Here is a 21,833-nt window from a genome sequence, read left to right as displayed (position 1 = left end):
CATGCAACGGAACCTGTTAAGAACATACAATTCTTCTTGTACAATCTTCTGACTGATCAACCACATGGTTTTACTCACTTTAATTGCCTTGTCATTGCCGCAAGTGATGATCGAGAGAGTCTTCTTGGGATAGGAAAAGGCAATGTCATTAACACTGCCTATATGAGCATCAATCTGCAGAACAAGATGCTATCATCATCATCATATATATGGTTGCCAAACACCATAACTATTAACTGACCTCCAAATGTTGTCGTAATTCTTCATTTAAATTAAAAGCATAGATCTGCACTAGATGCTTTGAAAATGCAACACCTATTAGTATCACAGAAGAATAACAAGAATTTTAGTTTGATGAACTTGATCAAAATAATCCAACTTTGTTTTTTTGCTTCGGCATACCAAGAATAGAACCTTCAGGACTCCACAAGCATCTGTTGACAGATTAGAACAAAAAATACTTTGTTCACTACAGCAAAGAACAAAAAATGATAAAATCTAAATTAATAAAACACATAAATAAAGTCCAATTCGATCGAAAGCTTACCACATATACACAACTATGCAAGTGTCTGTGATTGGCTTCAATTCACAAAAGGGAATTATGTCATTGCAGTTAACATAGACTGTGCGCTCCATGCCAAACACAAAAGGGAATTATGATATCAAGTAACTGTGTCAATTAAAGAGCAAGTTGAATCTCAAGTAGATGTTGATGGTCCATTTGCTGCATGCTTACATTGAGAACTTGTTGCCTTTGCCTTGTCATCTCATTCCCACCCACGAGAAAGTAAGCAGTGTGCCTGAAAGCCAGCCTAAATAATAAAAATAATAATAGTATTCATATCATCAACAAAGGAAGACACAGTGTGGGTTGATATGTGCCTGAAAAAATTCATCATTTTGACTTTTGAATTAGGATCCATGATCATGGTGATATCGAGTGCTTGTTGCATGTGGTGCAACCACCTCTCAGCAGCTTGGTGTGTAACAGGGAATGGTGCATGTCGTCCGATCAGAGCTAGATGACCTGCAATAATGATTGATTCAAACGAAATCATGTTGCAACAATTCAGCCAAAGGCTTCCCTTCATTACAGAAGCAAACTTAGAACTGGAATCTATAGAGAGAGATGGATGTATCAATTTCTTGTATATTTTTCAGATTTTTTCTTCTGTATCAGCTGAGTCCAGATACTAAATTGTTCTTATGATTTCCTTACAAATGAATAAAACATGCCTTTTGTTGCATCAAACTCCATAATACTGGTCTAAATATAGCAGCATATCCACAAACTAAAATTAATTATTCATAATAAATTCAAATGGACGAACTCAGGTGTTTCAGTTATGTGACTATTTTTGATATAATCACATAACCGAAACACCAGAGATATGATCGGTATAACAATATCTCAGTATGCATCAAAGTAGGACACCAACCATTCTTGTACTTCCTAACCACCATTCTCCTAAAGGCTCAATGAACAAATCCTGAACACAAGGTGATTACAAAAGAGAATAGAATATTTAAGAGGTCATATGAAATTACAATGATACGAATATCATCATAATAATCAATTTGTGTAAGATTCTGATCATATAAAACAAATATAAAATGATAAATTTGGCAGATGCTAAATGATTTTGCTACTTTAAAAGGCGAAACAAATATTGCAAGTTTCAGAAAGAAGCTATCAGACATCAATAGAACAAGTTCCCTTCACCTTTCCTCTGGGAATACAGATTAGGGCCTCCCATCCTCTGAACGAGGAACTCGTACTGGTTCCAAATCGTGTCCTCCTTCTTCGAATTCGAAAAGATAGATCAGAACCCCACTCTTCCTCATCAACGAAAACCCTACCAACCATCTGTGTTAACAAAATCAGAGATGGTCATAATCAATCGAGCATCTACAACGGACGGAGAGGGCCGCGGAGGAAGAGGTAGGTAGATCGGCCCACCTGTTGTAGAAATTGGTTGAGAGATCGATGAAGGGCTGGATTCTGCCTAGGGTTTCAAAGAGGTTGGTCTCGTCGATGGCGAAGCGTCGCTCACTGCCACTTCGCTCGAGGACGAAGGTAGCGTATTATCTATAGCCTTGATAATTGTGGCGTCGACTCATTTTGACTTAACCCACCTGCTAAACTATTAAAGATGAGGAAGAACTTCAGTAGCGACAATGGATAAAGAAAAAAAATTTCGGAATGTAAAGAAGGACTCCAACGATGACAGTGAATGTTGGACCGGAGATGGATGAAGGAAAAACTATCGGAATGCGAAGAAGGCCTCCTCTTCTCAACCAAATGGAGGAGTTGGAGGAGATGCGGTGTGGTTGGACGGAGAAGCAAGTTCGTCGTGTCTTGATCCTGATCGGGAGAGGATCTAGGAAGGGGGGAAGAGGGAGATGAGGTTGAGAGAGATGGCCGAAGGTTTAGGTTTAGGCTGAGAGAGATGGTCGGATGGTCGGATGGTCGGAGGTTTAGGTTTAGGCTGAGAGAGATGTCTCGGTTTAGGTTATCGCGAGAGAGATGGTCGCGCGGAGGAAGGGGCGGGATAAAGATTTAGGTTTGGAGGGAATTCACAGTGTGCAGATTTTGGCTTGTGGGGAAAATTAAAATATTTTATTTGGGTTCATTAACAACGGATTTTAAAAACCGACGTTAAAATCGGTGTTTATTAACGAAAAAAAGGGCGCTCATAGACATCGCCTAAAAAACCGATGTCTATGAGCTAAAATCTGCGCTCATAGACACCAGTTTTTAGAAAAACCGGTGTAAAATACTCAAAGACATCGATTTTAGCTTAAAACCGTTGTTGTTCCACTGATGTCTATGAGCGATTTTGTTGTAGTGGTCCTCTACTAACCGAAGCAACAAGAGTAAACTGGTCCTCTACAAACCAAACCAACTAGGATAAATCAATCCTCTACTACCCAAGCCAATAAGAGTAAATCGGTTCTCTACGAACCAAGGCAATACGAGTAAATTGATTCTTCTCGAACCAAAGCAATATGATATTTAGCAGATACTAACCACTACTAAACTAGTGATAATAGAAATTAATAACACTAGTGGTATGGTATAAGAAATCCCCTGAGACTGTAATCCTTGATCTCTAGTAGGGTCAACCGTGATCAGTGATTAACCCAACACATTTGATGTATGCTACAAACAACTGGATAGGTACTAACAAAAGCATACTAATACATAACATGACTAACATAACAACTATGCATGCACTAACAGAAATGTAAGATAACAATATGTAAACATACGTCCTATAGCTTGGAGAATCCTGTCGCTGCCTGGTCCCAAAACCTGAAAAGTCACATCGAGAAACCAAATCACGAAAAACCAAACGAAAATAGGCCTCGTAAAACCTATGGCTCTGATACTAATAAATTGTCACGCCCCCAGAGGAGTCCTTACCGAAAAATTTCGGCAGCATCTCTCCTGTACGGGTGACAATCTGAGACATACATACATACAAAATACATCAGCCACATACGGCTGGAATATATCTACACAACCACGCAGTTATATAATCAGCCCACTCGGCTGGAACAGAAATAAACACAACCACGCAGTTATATAAATATATTAATCAGCCCACACGGCTGTACTAAAAACCATCACAGCGGAAATTACAAATAACGATCACAAAACACAAAGCAACTAACTGCGAACCGGCTCGACTTGACACAATAATATCAAACCAAATACAAGAGAACACAAATACATAAACAAGTACAAAACCCAAAATACAAATAACGTAAGAAATACCAAAATCTTAAGGTCGTCCTCGAATGTGACGTGGGACTGGCGGACAGGATCTCCAGGCGACTCCATAAAACCTTTACCTGCTACCTGGTGAAGTTACCAATATACGGGGTGGTGAGTATAAAGACTCAGAGGGTAATAGATAGATAGTGCATGAGTAAAGTAAATCAAACTAGAGATGCAAAGGTATACAGTCTCGTATGGAAATAGCAGATACTACAGTGATATCATAATAAGTGTCCATACCTGAAACCATATCCTAGGCTAGTAGTAAAAGGTAAAGTGTAGCAAAGTCCTGCTACAGTACTGCTCATAACTACATGGTATCGTGTGAGGTATATACATGTCAACAGTAAGCAAGTTAGTGTCTAAACACATATCACAGGTATAAATCTCAACCTATGTAAGCATAACAGCATAAATAAACAACAACAGCATAAGCTAGTAACAACAGCATAGATAAGCAACAACAGCATAAGTAAACAACCAGCAGATATAATAACAACAGTGTATGTACGGATGGTCACCCCGCCACCTCTCTGCACTACGATCCCTGTATGGTCGAGAGGCCGGATCGATGACAACTGTACCACCCAAAGGCCGCCACTACTCTCGAGTGATCGGATGGACAGGTGCATAGTAGCTGAATAACTACATCTGCGACGGGGTCCCTGCTGCCGGCGACTCTAGCTATCACTACCCATGAGTGTGTGAGTGGGGGCATGACAGGACATGCGGCACACTCCAACTACCACTACCCATGAGCGGCCGAGCGTGCGGCCCTGGCCAACAACCGCCTCAACCACAAGGGAGACAGGATCGTCGGCAATGCATGCAATGACATGATGCGAACAATGCAACAGTCATCATATATATATAAACAGAAACATGTATGCTACATGAAGCCAACATGCTCAGTAAGGTGTGTAAATAAACAGCAACCAAAGCATGTAAACATGGTATCAGGTGTCTATATATCCAATACCTAATATCTAATGTCTGGCATCTGGTATCTGGTATCATACCTAGTAATATAGTATCTGCTAAATATCATCGATAGCAACGAGAGACTGTATAGATACAGAAACGAATAGCTCAAAGATTGAGTGGAAGTATCAAACGCAGGAAAAATAAGAGTGGAGTCAAGATAGATACAACAACTATCTGAACATAAAGCTCATGCACTATGATCAAAATACTAAAGAGGTAAAGCAAGAAGTACCCGCCTTTATCCGTAGATCGTCTCACGTAGTTCAACGTCGAGACGCTCGTCCCGAAACCCAAGTCCTGCGATCACAATATGTATAACGTAGCTAATCAAGTAGGAACTAAATAACTAAACAGAATCCCTAATCTAATTAGGGTAATGCTATTCGAACATGATCCTGAAGTAATCCCCCAATCAACCTTAATTATACTACAACCTAATTAGATTAGGTTTACACATGAATCATCAATTAATCCAATCATTTAATCCTTGAGTTTCTCAACTTCTTAATTAACATAAATCCATTAATTTATTTACAAGCCAATCCTAGCATCAATTATCAATAAACAACCAATCCATAATATACGAATAATGATTATGCGTCCATCTATATAACTCATTCACCAATCCACTACATAATGATATCAACTATAGTGACCTACTCTGCTAATCCCTTAATCCATGTCTTTAAACCACTAATCACCCATTAAGCAATCTACACAGGTTAGCAACCTCAATATCTAGAAATAAACCAATCCTTTGCTCACAACTAACACTTCCAACTTCAAAAAAAAATAAAAATAGAATCGATCTCATATAACAAACAAAACAATGGATTTAATTGGGTACTAATCCACTTCTATGCAAATCTTACCTTAATCCAAAACCACCGCCAACTGGTTGAGGTGACTGCAGAGACTGGAGCAAAACTATGCCACTGCCTTCCAAGACAACATCCAGATCAGCGAGACAATTGCCTAAATTAGCGTCATATAGAGATTTAAAACTCAAAGCCAACACTAGGGTTAACAATTACCTCAAAGGACCAGTCCAGATCCGAAATCACCTCTCGGATGGATGCTAACAGCTGCTGTGATGATGAGCCGAGGCAAGGGGGCAGTGCGACATTGTCACTAGGGCATCAGGAGGTGGATGCAACTAGTCTGTGAGAAGGGTGAAGAACCGAGGCAAAGGAAAGGATGGCGATAGTGTGTCATCAGCTCGATCATGCGACGATGCCGAGTAGAGCCGTGGCGAAATCGGGCATCGATGGATTGAGAAGAAGAGGATGCAGTGGACCAGGACGACGACATTGATGGCTGGCAGCATTGGACGCCGACGTCTCACGGTTAGGGTGATACCGCGACATGAGAGGGAGAGGGAATCGACATGAATAAACGATATAGAAGTGGATCGAGAAGTTAGGGCTTAGGCGAAGAAAGGTGCGATCGGGAAAAAGCTCGGCGTCGGCAAGATCAGGAGGCGGTGTTGCAGCATCGAGGTCGTGAGCACGTTGTCGGCTGGGGACTTCACCGGCGGCAATCGGGAGGGAGAGATTGGTCGCGACAGCGTGAAGATGAGAGGGGAGGTGGAGATCGGGAATGAGGAAGAGAATGGAATCGTGCGACGATTAAAGAGGAAGGGTAGATCACTTATACTAAAGGTTTAATCAATGTAACCCTAGTTTAACTCCCCAATCAACTCCCATTTAATTGGGACCCTAAAGAGGTTTTCCCGTAGTCTAATAATTGATGCCCTTAAAATACGTCATACGAGCTCCGATTAAATCCCAAAAAATTCCTAAAACTTCCTGAAAAATCCAATAAGATTATTTTTGCAATAATCTTATTATTTAATTATTATTTTGGCACCATATTTTACAATAAGAGTATCCGGATAGACTTAAGCATGGCTACCGGTGAAAAGGTTTCCTCATAATCGATTCCCTCTTTCTGAGTATACCCTTTCGCAATAAGCCTAGCTTTGAAGGTTTCTACCTTCCCGTCTATCCCTCTTTTCCTTTTGTAGATCCACTTGCTTCCAACGACTTTACACCATCAGGTGGTTCTACAAGCTCCTAGACCTTATTAGAGTACATAGACTTTATTTCAGAATTCATCACCTTTTGCCAAGATGCTGCATCTATATCTTGGAGTGCTTCGTCATATGTCTGGGGATCAGGTTCATGTTTACCCGGGATTAAGTCCGAAGACTCTCCCAAAAACATGTATCTCTCAGGCTGCCTTACAACCCTCCCACTACGATGAGGCACTGTCTGTGGTTGTGTATCATGTGTGACACGTGTTGCAGTCTCTTGTGATACTTCATCTTGTACTGTTGGTACTAAGGTAGACGTGTCCTCTCTTAGTTCTTCTAAAACAACTTTACTACTGGGCTTGTGATCCATTATGTAGTCTTCTTCTAAAAACTAGGCATTGGTGCTAACAATGACTTTCTGGTCTTTAGGACTATAAAATAAACCACCTTTCGTTCCTCTGGGATATCCCACAAACATGCGAACTTCTGTACGAGATTCTAACTTATCAGCATCTGGTTTCAGCACATGTGCTGGGCTACCCCAAATCCGAATATGTCTTAGACTGGGTTTTCGTCCATTCCACAATTCTGTGGGAGTAGAAGAAACTGATTTAGAAGGTACTAAGTTCAGAACGTATACTGCTGTTTCCAGAGCATATCCCCAAAATGAATTTGGTAATTCTGAATAACTAATCATCGATTTAACCATCTCCATAAGAGTCTTATTCCTTCGTTCTGCCACACCATTCTGTTGGGGTGTTCCAGGTGCATACAATTGGGATTGAATCCCGACCTCTGATAAGTAATTCCTAAACTCTCCTAAGAGGTATTCGCCACCACGATCAGACCGTAGTGTCTTGATACTTTTACCTAGTCATTTCTCCACATCAGCCTTGTATTCTTTGAACTTATCAAAGCACTTGGACTTGCGGCGCATTAGGTAAATGTATCCATATCTTGAATAATCATCTATAAAAGAGATAAAATATTCAAAACCACCTCTTGTCTGGACAGACATAGGACCACACAATCAGAATGAACCAATTCTAACACTTCTTTGGCTCTATACCCCTTGGCCTTGAAAGGCCTCTTGGTCATTTTACCTTCCAAGCAAGATTCACAAGTTGGAAAATTTTCCAACTCTAATGAATCCAAAAGTCCATCGGCTATAAGCCTCTGAATCCTACTTAAGTTAATATGACCAAGCCTTAGATGCCAAAGATATGCTTGGTTCATTTCCGAAGGTTCTTTTCTCTTATTAGAGTTAGAAGATGAGTTATAAATTTCCATGTTTTGCTTTGTGGGAGAAATTAGATTTAAAGTATACAAATTGCCAACTAATGCACCAGAACAGATAATCACTTTATTTCTCTTAATAACTACATCGTTACTAAAGGAAACTGAATATCCATCTAAAACATTTTAGAAACTGAAATTAAATTCTTTCTAAAACTGGGTACATAAAGACAATTTCTTAAAACCAAATTTCTATTTCTACTAAAAACCATTGGAAGGTCGTAGTGTAATTAGGTTTTAGTTTATCTTAACTATATAATTACACTAGTACACTTAGAGTGTATTGAGTAGGACCATTTGAGGTCGTTCCTTTTATACTGACTTTATGAAGGAACAAAGACCTCAGTTATTATGGAAGTGTGTGCTCTTAATCCTGATATAATAACAAGCACATATATTTGATATTTATTTCTTTAATTTATCAATGGGTGAGATTTAGTTCGATAAATCAATAAGCCCGATAAGTTGGGAAATGATATCACTTATAGTGTGTGTTGTTGATTATAGAAGGAAACTGTGTCCTAGTGATCTTGGTTGAGAATGTCCCCAAGAGGAGCTCATAAGGATTGTCATGTTAAACCCTGCAGGTGGACTTAGTCCGACATGATGATGAAGTTGAGTGGTACTACTCTTGGAGCTAGATATTAATTAAGTGAGTTGTCAGTAACTTACTTAATTAGTGGACATTTGTTATCTTTAACACAGGGAGACTAACACACTCATAATAAGAAGGAGCCCAAAATATAATTTGGGATTGGTTCGGTAGTTCAATGATAGTTCTTTAGTGGAATGAATTATTGTTGATAAAATTAAGTTGTGTGTTCGGGGCGAACACGGGATGCTTAATTTCATCGGGAGACTAAAACCAATTCCTCCTCTCGGTCCCTATCGTAGCCTCTTAATTATAGAGGACTATACCCACCTATACCCACCTTCTTACCCATCCCATAAGGGTCGACCAAGCTAGCTTGGAGACCAAGCTAGGGCCGACCAAAGTTTGGTTCATGGGTGCTTCAAGTTGGCCGGCCCTAGCTTGGGTTCAAGCTTGGTGTGGCCGACCCAAATTAAATAAAAGGATTTTTATTTTTAAAATTTTTCTTATGTGGATAATATGATTTAAAAGAGAGTTTAAAAATTTAAATCTTTCCTTTTATAAGATTCTACAAAAGATTAAGAGAAGAGTTAAATCTCTTTCCTTATTTGTAGATTAAAAGGATGATTTTAATTTTAGTAAAAACTTTCCTTTTAATCATGTTCATGATTTAAAAGAAAGTTTAAAAAATTAATAATTCTCTTTTATTAGTTTCTACAAAAGATTAAGAAAAGAATTTGATATCTTTCCTTATTTGTAGATTGAAAGGAGATTTTAATTTTTAGATAACTTTCCGGAAATTATTCACATGTTTAAAGAAAGAATTAATTTATAAAATTTCCTTTTATTAACCAATCATGAAGGGATAAAATTATTGGAGAAATTTTTTTATAAAATTTCCGGAAGCAAATAAGGAAGTTTTAATTTGTGTTTAAAATTTTTATTTGCTTGGAGAATTTATGGTGTGGCCGGCCATTACAAATTGAAAAGAAATTTTTTTTTAATTAAATAAATTTTCCTTTTCAATGGCAAAAGAATTAAGGAAGTTTTTATTAAATTTTATTTATTTTCCAAAACCAAAGATTATAAAAGAGGAGGTAGAGGAGCCTTTATGAGTACAACCTCTATTCTTTTCCTTCCTCTCTTCTTTGGTTTTGGTGGCCGACCCTATTTCTCTCTTCTCCTCTTGGTGGCCGACCCTATTTCTCTCTTCTCCTCTTGTGGATAACATGGTTTTAAAAGAGATTTAAAAATTTAAATCTTTCCTTTTATAGCTTTCTACAAAAGATTAAGAAAAGATTTGATATCTTTCCTTATTTGTAGATTGGAAGGAAGATTTTAATTTTGAGAAAACTTTCCCTTTTTAACCATGTTCATGTTTTAAAAGGAGAGTTTAAAATTAAATATTCTAATTCTATATAAATATTAGTTATTGTTGGTTGCTACTCGGAAAACCTAGAGGTTCCACTGTACAAAAATATTAGTAGAAATAGAAATTTGGTTTTAAGAAATTGTCTTTATGTACCCAGTTTTAGAAAGAATTTAATTTCAGTTTCTAAACTGTTTTTAGATGGATATTCAGTTTCCTTTAGTAACGATGTAGTTATTAAGAGAAATAAAGTGATTATCTGTTCTGGTGCATTAGTTGGCAATTTGTATACTTTAAATCTAATTTCTCCCACAAAGTAAAACATGAAAATTTATAACTCATCTTCTAACTCTAATAAGAGAAAAGAACCTTCGGAAATGAACCAAGCATATCTTTGGCATCTAAGGCTTGGTCATATTAACTTAAGTAGGATTCAGAGGCTTATAACCGATGGACTTTTGGGTTCATTAGAGTTGGAAAATTTTCCAACTTGTGAATCTTGCTTGGAAGGTAAAATGACCAAGAGGCCTTTCAAGGCCAAGGGGTATAGAGCCAAAGAAGTGTTAGAATTGGTTCATTCTGATTTGTGTGGTCCTATGTCTGTCCAGGAAAGAGGTGGTTTTGAATATTTTATCTCTTTTATAGATGATTATTAAAGATACGGATACATTTACCTAATGCGCCGCAAGTCCGAGTGCTTTGATAAGTTCAAAGAATACAAGTCTGATGTGGAGAACGACTAGGTAAAAGTATCAAGACACTACGGTCTGATCGTGGTGGCGAATACCTCTTAGGAGAGTTTAGGAATTACTTATCAGAGGTCGGGATTCAATCCCAATTGTCTGCACCTGGAACACTCCAACAGAATGGTGTGGCAGAACGAAGGAATAAGACTCTTATGGAGATGGTTAGATCGATGATGAGTTATTCAGAATTACCAAATTCATTTTGGGGATATGCTCTGGAAACAACAGTATACGTTCTGAACTTAGTACCTTCTAAATCAGTTTCTTCTACTCCCACAGAATTGTGGAATGGGCTAAAACCCAGTCTAAGACATATTCAGATTTGGGGTAGCCTAGCACATGTGCTGAAACCAGATGCTGATAAGTTAAAATCTCGTACAGAAGTTTGCCTGTTCGTGGGATATCCCAGAGGAACGAAAGGTGGTTTATTTTATAGTCCTAAAGACCAGAAGGTCATTGTTAGCACCAATGCCTAGTTTTTAGAAGAAGACTATATAATGGATCACAAGCCCAGTAGTAAAGTTGTTTTAGAAGAACTAAGAGAGGACACGTCTACCTTAGTACCAACAGTACAAGATGAAGTATCACAAGAGACTACAACACGTGTCACACATGATACACAACCACAGATAGTGCCTCGTCGTAGTGGGAGGGTTGTAAGGCAACCTGAGAGATTCATGTTTTAGGGAGAGTCTTCGGACTTGATCTCGGGTAAACATGAATCTGATCCCCGGACATATGACGAAGCACTCCAAGATATAGATGCAGTATCTTGGCAAAAGGCGATGAATTCTGAAATAGAGTCTATGTACTCTAATAAGGTCTGGGAGCTTATAGAACCACCTGATGGTGTAAAAGCCGTTGGATGCAAGTGGATCTACAAAAGGAAAAGAGGGACAGACGGGAAAGTAGAAACCTTCAAAGCTAGGCTTGTTGCGAAAGGGTATACTCAGAAAGAGGGAATCGATTATGAGGAAACCTTTTCACCCGTAGCCATGCTTAAGTCTATCCGGATACTCTTATCCATTTCTGCTCATATGGATTATGAGATTTGGCAAATGGATGTCAAGATAGGTTTTCTCAATGGAAGTCTTGAAGAGAACATCCATATAAAGCAACTAGAAGGGTTCATTGAAAAAGGCAAGGAGCATCTAGTATGCAAGCTCAATCAGTCCATTTATGGACTGAAGCAAGCTTCAAGATCTTGGAACATCCGGTTTAATGAAGTAATCCAGTCATATGGATTTATTCAGAGTCCGGATGAGTCTTGTGTATATAAGAAGTGTAACGGAAACGTGGTGGTATTTCTTGTACTATACGTAGATGATATTTTGTTAATTGGAAACAATGTCAAGGTATTATCAGACGTAAGGGTATGACTGTCCAAACAATTTGATATGAAGGACTTAGGAGAGTGTGCACACATTCTTAGGATCAAAGTAATAAGGGATCGCAAGAAAAGAATGTTGTGTCTGCCCCAAGCTTCATATATAGATACAGTCCTTGCTCGTTTTAGCATGCAGGATTCCAAGAAAGGTTTATTACCTTTTAGGCATGGAATAGCTCTATCTAAAGAGATGTCTCCAAAGACATCAAAGGAGATAGAAGACATGAAAGTAGTTCCTTATGCTTCGGCTGTAGGAAGCCTTATGTATGCAATGCTATGTACGAGACTTGATATTTGTTTTACCGTGGGCATGGTCAGCAGATATCAGAGTAACCCTGGACAAGGACATTGGACTGCGGTAAAGCATATATTAAAGTACCTGAGAAGGACTAGAGATTATATGCTAGTTTACCAAGCAAACGATTTGCTCCCTGTAGGTTACACGGATTCAGATTTCCAATCAGATAGGGACAACAGTAAGTCTACATCAGGCTATGTGTTTACTTTAGGAGGTGGAGTCATTTCATGGAGGAGTGTTAAGCAGAAATGTGTTTCGAACTCAACCATGGAAGCTGAGTATGTAGCAGCCTCTGAGGCAGCTAAAGAACTAGTATGGCTCAGGAACTTTCTAATGGACTTAGATGTGATTCCTGGTTTGCCCAAAATCATCACAATTTATTGTGATAATAGCGGTGCAGTTGCAAACTCGAAGGAACCACGAGCTCATAAGGCATGTAAACATATAGAGCGCAGTACCACCTGATACGAGATATCGTGAAGCCAGGAGAAGTTGTCATCACCAAGATTGCATCAGCGGATAACCTGGCAGATCCTTTCACTAAGGCCCTTCCGGCGAAAGCTTTCGATCGGCATGTGGAGGGAATGGAAATAAGATGTATGGTAGATGATATGGCAGCTTAGTCATTAGTATAAGTGGGAGATTGTTGGAGTGTATACTGAAAGCCTAAGCTTTTGTAAATATTTATTTTGAATAAAGAATCACATTTGGTCAAATTATCTACATTTGTTTATAGTTGTTCAATTAATTTATATTGTAGATAACATAGTATGTGGTGTCACATGTAGAAGATGATGTTATCAGTACCTTATAAATTATAAACAGTAGCTCACGACCAAAATGGAAAGGAACAAACCATTGGAAGGTCGTAGTATAATTAGGAATTAGTTTATCTTAACTATATAATTACACTAGTACACTTTGAGTGTATTGAGTAGGACCATTAGAGGTCGTTTCTTTTATACTGACTTTATAAAAAAACAAAGACCTCAGTTATTATGGAAGTGTGTGCTCTTAATCCTAATATAATAACAAGCACATATATTTGATATTTATTTCTTTAATTTATCAATGGGTGAGATTTAGTTCGATGAATCAATAAGCCCGATAAGTTGGGAAATGATATCACTTATAGTGTGTGTTGTTGATTATAGAAGGAAACTGTGTCCTAGAGATATTAGGTTGATAATGTCCCCAAGAGGAGCTCATAAGGATTGTCATGTTAAACCCTGCAGGTGGACTTAGTCCGACATGATGATAAGGTTGAGTGGTACTACTCTTGGACTAAGATATTAATTAAATGAGTTGTCAGTAACTCACTTAATTAGTGGACATTCGATATTTTAAACACAGGGAGACTAACACACTCATAATAAGAAGGAGCCCAAAAAAATATAATTTGGGATTGGTGCGGTAGTTCAATAATAGTTCTCTAGTGGAATGAATTATTATTTATAAAATTAAGTTGTGTGTTCGGGGCGAACACGGGATGCTTAATTTTATCGGGAGACCAAAACCAATTCCTCCTCTCGGTCCCTATCGTAGCCTCTTATTTATAGAGTACTATACCCACCTATACCCACCTTCATACCCATGATAAGGAGGGCCGGCCAAGCTAGCTTGTGGTTCAAGCTAGGGCCGGCCAAGCCTTGATTCATGGGTGGCCGGCCCTAGCTTGAACCCAAGCTTAGGTGGCCGGCCCCCATTAAATTAAAAATAATTTTAATTTTTAATTTTTCTTATGTGGAGGATTTAATTTATTGGAGAGAATTAAAATTAAAATATCTTTTTTAAAAGGATCTACAAAAGATTAAAGAAAGAGATTAGATCTCTTTCCTTATTTGTAGATTGGAAAGATATTTTACTTTTTCTCTTTGTAAATTATTCACATGTTGAAAAATTAAAATTATAGAAATTTCTTTTTATCAACCATGAAGGGATTTTAAAGGGAAATTTTATTTTTTAAAATTTCCAAAACAAATAAGGAAGTTTTAATTGTTGATTAAAAATTATCTTATTTGCTCTACATGAGGTGGTCGGCCACATACAATTGATTAGGAAATTTTATTTAATTTTTCTTAATTAATTGTTATCAAGGAAAATTAAGAAAAATTTATTGTAATTAAATTTCCTAATTTACCGAGGCTAAGGAATATAAAAGAGAGGGTTGGGGTGCCTTCATGAGACACAACCCCTATTATTTTCTCCCTCTTTTCCTTGGTGTTGTGGCCGACCATCCTCTCTCCCTCTCTTCCTCTTTGTGGTGGCCAAATCCTTCCTCTTGTTTGGAGCTTTTGTGGTGGCCGGATACTACTTGGAGAAGAAGAAGGAGAGAAAGCTTGCATCCCTTGGAGCTTGGTTGGTGGTTTTTCTTCTTCCTTGGTGAAGCTTTTGTTTTGGCCGAACCTAGCTAGGAGGAGAAGAAGGTGCTTTGGTGGTTTATCATCTCGGAAGATCGTTGCCCACACAACGTCCGAGGTTAGAAGAGGAATACGGTAGAAGATCAAGAGGTCTTTCTAAAAGGTATAACTAGTAATTTTTCCTTTCCGCATCATACTAGTTATTTTTGGAAATAATATCAAATACAAGAGGCTTACGATTCTAGTATTTCGAATTTATTTTCGATGTAGTGTTCTTATGTTTTCTTCTTTTCCTTGTGATTTGATTGTTCATTTCGGTTAACCTAAAGTTATTTTAGGAAATTAAATATTAGCTTTCCTTAAAAGGTTTTGTCTAGTCGGTGGTGGTTGTTCCCATATCCAAGAAGGCCATGTGCCTCGCCACGTCAGTACTGGGAACCAATTATGGAAATTAATATTTAATGGAATTAATAACTTAGGTGATTTGGATCGAACGTGTTAAGTTCCGCAGGAGATCCAAGTCTAAACCTAAAAGAACAAATAGATTAAGTTTTGGATCAAAAGTGTTATGTTCCGCAGGCGATCCAAAATTTAATTTAAAAGAACACATGATAGCTAGGAAAAGGTTCAGACCTTTGTACAAAATTTTTGTACAGTGGAACCTCTTGGTTTTCCGAGTAGCAACTAACTCCTCTGAGGCAGCCAAAGAAGTTGTGTGGCTCAGGAACTTTCTAATGGACTTAGATGTGATTCCTGGTTTGCCCAAAATCATCACAATTTATTGTGATAATAGCGGAGTAGTAGCAAACTCGAAGGAACCACGTGCCCATAAGGCGAGTAAACATATAGTGCGCAAGTACCACCTGATACAAGACATCGTAAAGCGAGGGGAAGTTGTTGTCGCCAAGATTGCATCAGTGGATAACCTGGTAGATCCTTTCACTAAGACCCTTTCGACGAAAGCTTTCGATCGACATATTGAAGGAATGTGATTCATATGTATGACAGTATTTATGACAGCATAGTCTTTTAGTATAAGTGGGAGATTGTTAGAGTGTATACTAAAAGCCTAGCCTTTTGTAAACATTTTATTTTGAAATAAAGAATCACATTGGTCAAATGTCTATATTTATATGTTAAGTGTAGTTGTTCAATTAATTTATACTATAGATAACATGGTGAGTGGTGTCACACACAGAAGATCATGTTATCAGTTCTTTATAAATTATAAGCAGTAGATCATGACTAAGATGGATAGGAACAAACCATTGGAATAGTCATAGTGTAATTTGGTATTAGTTTATCTTAACTATAAAATTACACTAGTACATTCTGAGTGTATTGAGCAGGACCATTTAAGGTAAGTTCTTTTTATACTGACTTAATAAAAGAACAAGACGTTTGATATTATGGAAGAGTGTACTCTTAATCATGATATAATAACAAGCACATATACTTAATATTCATTTCTTTAATTTATCAAAGGGTGCGATTTAGTTCGATAAATCAATATACCCGATAAGTTGGGAAATGATATTATTTATATGGTGTGTTGTTGATTATAGAATGAATCTGTATCCTAGTAATCTAGGTTGATGATGTCCCCAAGAGGAGCTCATAAGGATTGTCATATAACCATGCAGGTGGACTTAGTCCGACATGATAATGAAGTTGAGTGGTACTACTCTTGGAGCTATATATTAATTAAGTGAGTTGTCAGTAACTCATTTAATTAGTGGGCATTTTATATCTTAAACACAAGGAGACTAACACACTTATAATAAGAAAGATCCCAAAATGTAATTTAGGATTGGTACGGTAGTTCAATAATAATTCTTTAGTGGTATGAATTATTATAGATGAAATTAAGTTCGGTGTTCGGGGCGAACACGGGAAGCTTAATTTCATCGGGAGACCAAAATCAATTCCTCCTCTCAGACCCTATCGTAGCCTCTTATTTATAAAGTGGTATACCCTGCTATACCCACCATTTTACCCAACCTTAGGTGGCCGGCCAAGCCAAGCTTGGAGTCCAAGCTTGGGCCGGCCAAAGCCAAAACGTTGAGCCATTGTGGTGGTCGGCCAATGCTTGGAGCTCAAGCTAGGTCGGCTGGCCACAAGAGAATAAAAGGATTTTATTTTTAAAAATCTTTTCTTATGTGGATATCATAGTTTTAAAATAGAGTTTCAAAATTTAAATCTTTCCTTTTATAGCTTTCTACAAAAGATTAAGTGAAAGGTTTGATATCTTTCTTTATTTGTAGTTAAAAGGAAGATTTTAATTTTTGATAAAACTTTCCTTTTTTGTAACCATCTTCATGATTTAAAAGAGAGTTTTAAAATTAAATCTTTCCTATTATAGCTTCTACAAAAGATTAAGAAAAGATTTGATATCTTTCCTTATTTGTAGATTGAGAGGAAGATTTTAATTTTAGAGAAAGCTTTCCTTTTTGGAAATCATCCACATGTTTTAATAGAGAGATTTTAATTTATAAAATTTCCTTTTAGAACCAACTATGAAGGGAAAATTAATAGAGAAATTTTTATTTTTAAAAATTTCCGGAAACAAATAAGGAACTTTTAAATTTATGTTTAAAACTTGCCTTATTTGGAGCATGTGAAGGGGTCAGCCATGATAAGGGTTAAAAGGAATTTTTAATTAAATTTCCTTATTAACCAATGACAAGAAAAATAAGGGAATATTAATTTCCTTATTTGCCAAGACTAAGTAATATAAAAGAGAGGGAAGAGGTGCCTCACCTCATAACACATATCTTCTATTTTCCTCTCTTTTTCTTCCTTGGTGGTGGCCGACCCTATCATCTCTTCCTCTCTTCTTCTAGTGGCCGAACCTATCATCCTCTTGGAGCTGGTTTTGGTGGCGGGATTTGCTTAGTGAAGAAGGAGAGAAAGAAGACTTTGTTTCCTAGTTTTCCTTGGAGCTTGGTTGGTGGCCGAGACTTGCTATCTCTTGGAGAAGGTTTCTTGGCCGAAACATGGAAGAAGGAAGAAGGAGGCTTGGTGGATTCTCATCTCGGTAGATCGTTGTCCACACAACATCCGAGATAAGAAGAGGAATACGATAGAAGATCAAGAGGTTGTTTCTTACAAAGAAAGATATAACTATTAATTATTTTCCGCATCATACTAGTTTTCTTTGTATGAATTCTAGACACAAGAGGCATATGATTCTAGGTTTCGAATTTGTGATTCGAGTTTGTGTTTCTTTTGTTTGTTTTTCGAATTTGTGATTCGATTGTTCTTTTTGGATAAACCTAGGGTTACTATAAGGAACTTAAATATTAAATTTCTTTAAAAGGCTTTGTCTAGATGGTGGTGGATGATTCCATACCCAAGAAAGCCTAATACTTCGCCATGCAGTCCTGGAAGTCAATTTTAGAAATTAATATTTAATTGAATTTGTAACATGGGTGAATTTGGATCAATAATGTTAAGCATCATTTGCGATCCAAGTCTAAACAACTAAGAACATATAAGTTAAATTTGGAATCAATAATGTTAAGTTATGTTTGTGATTCCTAATTTAATTTCTAAAGAACACAATAGGTTGTTAGTAAAGGTTTAGGACTTGTACAAAATTTTTATACAGGGGAGCCGATTATTCTTTTTGGTTAAACCTAGGGTTACTATAAGGAAATTAAATATTAAATTTCTTTAAGCGATTCCTAATTTAATTTCTAAAGAACACAATAGGTTGTTAGTAAAGGTTCAAAACTTGTACAACATTTTTGTACAGGGGAATTAGTATAATATTCCGCATAGCAACCAACACGTAAGTCCTTTCAGCGTGCTTTGTCCTCACTCGCACACACCTTGGAAAACTTCCAAGAGGTTACACATCCTCAGATTTCTCCGAGCCAAGCACACTTAACTTGTAACGACCACCCTTCTTACTACTACTCTCTAAGAGTGACCGTTACTTAACTACTACTCTAATACTAGTGTCACTTATGCTATTATTAGCGACACTTAGATTTATCACGGCTCAGAGGAATTCCTACTGAAAAATTTCGACAAAATCTCCCCTGTACCGGTGACCAAATCAACAATACAAACAATCTATACTCAGCCACAGGCGGCTGGAACATACTTTTTCACAACCACGCAGTATAATAACACAATAAGAAGAAGGAAACTACTCTAGCAATAGCAAACAACTATATCACTCCAACAATAGGACCCAACTACAAGTGCGGAATAAACTTAATTACAATCTCAACTCATAATAACATTTAAAGAAAACTAAAAGAACTCTAAACAGAAAAGTCTTGACAATTTGGCAGCAAACTCTGGATCTCTCCATAGTCCAGTCATCACACACCTTTATCACCACCACCTTGTCGCCTTCCTTTCATACTTTAGCTTTTCCTTTATCTGCGGTAGGAGGAAAACAAAAGAAATCTATAAGCGAAACGCTTAGTAAGTACTAATCTATCTTACAAAAACTCGAAGTGCATAGAAATAATGCAACAATACTAAAACTGAAATGCTAAAAGAAAAGCTGCATGTACTCATCTAATAGCAAAGTACTCATGGTGTACAGAAATAAAACTAAACACTGGAAATAATACTAAAGGAACTGCTTATGTGTATCTAGTAGTAAAGGACTAAAAATAGGAATCAATACTGCTCATGTTAAACTGATAGCAAAGAAATTCTAAGGAATCTACTCATGTAATTCTAATAACTAATCATGCTGCTCATCTAATAGGTAAACATGAAAAACTATTCATCTACTAGATAAACATAGTAGAATAAAGAACTAACTTACTGATTTTTAGAACTACATGAAACTTATTTCATTTGTTCTAAACTTAATCTTTAATACTTTTTGTTTACGTAAAACTTGTTTTACTTGTTCAAAAACTTATACTTATAATACTTCAAAATAATAATCAACTTCTTCTTGGGCCCAGGCGTTGTACCATCTTGTGCGCATTCCCTAATAGGTTGGGGTAGCGAGCCACCAATCCTAAAAGATCAGACCTTGGTCTACCAGGGCCAAGACCTTGGAATTGGACACCTAGATTTGTTTAACGACAACCTTGTGAAGTCGGGTACTAGCCTCTTCTTAAAAGTAAAATACTTATAATCTTAATTACTTCTTCTTTAAATGCCTTGTCATTTTAATAAGCACCTTGTGTGCCATGAATCCCTAAAGTTTTGACTTTAGGATCTACTTAAGGCCTTGGCCTTTTTCTTTCTTTTCTTTACTCATACTTCTCATACTCCTTGATTAGAGCTTATTAGAATCTTGTAGATATATCTAACAAGTGTAGGATTACAACTAACCAAGCATGCTATATAAAAATAATCTAAGGAAAGCAGATCTGAACTCTCTAAGCATGTTATAAAACAAGGCAAAGGAAAGCAAATCTGAACTTACTAATCATGCTATAAAATAGAGCAAAAGAAAGCAACTTTAAGCTTACTAATCATGCTATAAAATAGAGCAAAGAAAGCAACTTTAAGCTTATTAATCATGCTATAAAATAGAGCAAAAGAAAGTAACTTTAAGCTTTCTAAAGCTGCTGTAAAATAGGGAAAAAGAATACAACTTTGAGCTTACTATACATGCTGTAAAATAGGGCAAAAGAATGCAACTTTGAGCTTTCTAAACATGCTATAAAATAAAGCAAAATCAATCACTAAAATGCTGGATAGGGTAGCAAAATAAGCTAACTCTGAATTGTTATAACAAGGTTGTTCTTGCCTTTAAAACAGCAATAAACAATCTATCCAAACATACTAGTATACTAAGTTGTGCATGCTCATTAAGTGGCAAGGAAAACTAAACCGTACAGGGCTGTTCATGTTCATGGAGGTAGCAAGCAAAAACAGAACTGCATACTAATAATTAAGGGTTGTTTATGCCCATTTGCACGGCCAAAAGGGAAAACAAACTTGCTGGAATTTATGGCAGCAAGTAGACCTACCCGGATGCAACAATTAAGAGCTAAAGGCATGCTTAAAACACAACCACAGGCTGGAATTAGGGGCTGTTCGACTTAACAATGAATTCGAAACAGAAATTCTAAGCAAGAAATGCTCTAATCTATATGGTATAAAGAGCTAACAACATAGGCAGAACATGCTATTACTTAACTGCATAAGGATATTAATAGCATAAGCAAGAAATGCTACAATCTACCCGGTATAAGGGAACTAATAGCACAAGACAGCTACATATCAAACCCTAAACCCTTCCTCTCTTGTATCCTTAATGAACTCATGGCAGTAACCATGAACTGGCAATCTGTACGGTATGATCCAAAATAAAGGAAGAAATTAAAACTCCAACTTGAGCTTAAGATCTGTTCATACTCGGAACATTAATTAGGGCATCCAAAAACTACACCTAATACTTCATATTCTTCTCTTATGACTCACGGCAGAGAGCCCAAAAGGACCAAAAATCTCTACAACATGCTTTGAATTCAAAATGAACAAAGAACCCGATTTCTCAATCTTAACATGTTGTGCTCGTATAAAGGAGAGGTCGATCTTGCTGTGCAGCCAAATACTAAGAGCCTAGGGTTCATGCTAGGCCTCGGAAGTAATGGAAGAATCAAAAAGGAAACCCAAAACAACCCCTACTGCAGGTGAGTAGTACTTACTTCATTGTTCTTGGACTTACAACCAAAGAAAGGCAGCTAGGGTTCGGGCAAAGCTTGAGATTTCGGCGTTCTCCTTGTGTCCGCGCGTTCTCTTCGACGGGAGGTTCGAAACCAGCAAGGTCCGTCGGAAGAAAGCCTTCGCCGGCCGCCGGAGGGAGGAAACCTAACTCGGCTTCGATTTCGCCCAAGCACAGCGCCATCGCACGCGAAGAGGAGAAGGAGTAGAAATTAGGGCTTGGGAAGAAAATTTAACCCTTTAAAACCTAAGTTTATTTCTGCCCTTTTCTGTAACTTAAATCTATTTCTCTCCAAATTAGCTTTACAAAACCCGCGTAGCTCAG

General features: G+C 37.4%; 1 pseudogene; it reads right to left on the bottom strand.

Moving 5' to 3' along the window:
- Window positions 1–701: 701 nt before the first annotated feature.
- LOC121978439 lies at window positions 702–21,692 on the bottom strand (annotated as a pseudogene).
- Window positions 21,693–21,833: the final 141 nt, after the last annotated feature.

This window comes from Zingiber officinale, chromosome 4B (genome assembly GCF_018446385.1).
Source record: "Zingiber officinale cultivar Zhangliang chromosome 4B, Zo_v1.1, whole genome shotgun sequence".
Lineage (NCBI taxonomy): Eukaryota > Viridiplantae > Streptophyta > Magnoliopsida > Zingiberales > Zingiberaceae > Zingiber > Zingiber officinale.
This window is presented reverse-complemented; position numbering and strand designations above follow the sequence as displayed.